Here is a 2,002-nt window from a genome sequence, read left to right on the forward strand (position 1 = left end):
GTGACTGGACATCTAGTGGAAGTCTAAGTGGGTCATGGAGGACCGGACACTTGGCACGAGACGGTAAGTCCAAGTGGGTCAAGGTTGACCAGACACTCAACACGAGGAGAAAAGTCCAAGTGGGTCAAAGGATTGACTAGACACTTGGTGAAGAAGTCCTAGCAGGTCAAAGTTGACCAGATGCTAGGCAGAAGGAGTCCCAATAGGTCACGGTTGACCGGATGTTGGGTTTGGGAACCTTGGACTTGAGTTTAGGCAAGTCAGGGGATCGACCGATCGATTGGTAGTTAGTTTTCTCATGCGATCGTGAGAAAGCCTAAATCAATTGATCGATTGATTCAGGAATCTTCCAGCGAGCACAGAGGCGCTTTGAATCGATCAACGGATCGATTCAAGCTTCCCCAATCGATTGGTCGATCGATTGGGTTGTTATCGTTGTGCAGGATTAAAGCCGTTGGCGAGCAATCTCTTTGGCAGTTCTTTGCGAGCTTCTTCCCAATCTTCACATGACCTTCTCCACAACTCTCCGCCAATTCTTGAAGTTTCTTGGAGTAAAGTGTTGTTGCACTTCGAAGGTCAAGAGGTGTTCCACAAGGAGAAGAAGAAGCTAGGATTTTGGTTTCATGTTGTAAATCTTGTAAGATTTTATTTTATTTGATTCCCTCTTCTTTCTTCTTGTATTAAGAGTTTGTATAAGGCTTCTCCACCTTCAGTAGTTATTGTAAAGGAGTGTTTTCATAGTGGATGAGCGTGTCGTGTGTGGATCCTTGGATTAGTCACCTCTTCTTGAGGTGGATACCAAGTAAATCCTCGTGTAAGCATTGTGAGTCTTGTTTCGAGTCTTTCCGCTGCATATCAACAATAATGAAGCAAGCCAACAAAGCACGACAAGCTATTCCCCCTCCCCCTCTAGCTACAAATCGATCCTAACAAGTGGTATCAGAGTGATGTCGCTCTTCACCGAAATCATTGCCGGAAGGGGCAACGAGCTAGAGGGAGAAGAAGTTGAAGCAAATTTAAAAGTTGAAGACTTCATCAAAAGGATCAACTTCAAATGGAATTCCAAGATGGACTTGGATTCGACACAAGGGTGCCTCCACTATTCATATCAATGAGCTTCGATTCTTGGAAATCAAGGATCGAAAATTTCCTCATGATGGAGATAGAGCAATGGTTTGCTCTAATAGAAGGCTTTGAAGCTCTAAAAGATTCAAAGGGCAAAATTCTCAAGAAAAGAAAATGGAGCAAGGAGCAAACTCAAAAGTGTGAGGTGAACGACAAGGTAACCAAATTATTGGTTAGTCTATTGCCAAGCACAATCATTTGCAAAATTGGAGAATACAAGGATGTAAATGAACTATAGAGAAAATTGGCCAAGCTTTATGAAGAACCCTCCACTACACCAAACCAAGAGAAATCCAAAGAGGGCGACTCATTGGAACAAGGCCAAGAGGAAGTTGAGAGATGCTCAACTTCCGAAGAAGAAGTCCAAGAAGCTTCATCCTCAAAGGAGTGCAACCAAAAGAGCAAGGAGGGAGCATACTCCTTGTTTCATGTACATGAGGATGATGATGATGAAGCCTACACCTCTAGGATTGAGGGAGAGTGTATATCATTGACACTGAAGCAAGAAAAGGCTTCTACTTCCAGGTCAAGTGAAGAAGAAGAGGATAAGGCAACCTCCACTAGTCAAGTGAAATCAATTGGAGGATCGAGTGTCATTCCTACACGTGAAGGTATAATTTATTCAATTAAAAATAAAAATCATATTATATGCTTTGAGTGTAGGGAACATGGGCACTACAAGAGTAAGTGCCCTAAATTGGCCAAGGAAAAGGGTAAAGTGGCACCTAAAGGCAAGGAGAAACCCAAGAAGACCGCTCCCACAACAAAGAAGAGCAAGGAGCACATCGTATGCTTTTCTTGCAACCAAAAAGGACATTATCAGAGTCAATGTCCTAAGGGGAAGAAATCGGTCAAGCCTAAAGGAGGAAGCACAAGT

Source organism: Zingiber officinale, chromosome 5B (genome assembly GCF_018446385.1).
Source record: "Zingiber officinale cultivar Zhangliang chromosome 5B, Zo_v1.1, whole genome shotgun sequence".
In the NCBI taxonomy this organism is placed as follows: Eukaryota; Viridiplantae; Streptophyta; class Magnoliopsida; order Zingiberales; family Zingiberaceae; genus Zingiber; species Zingiber officinale.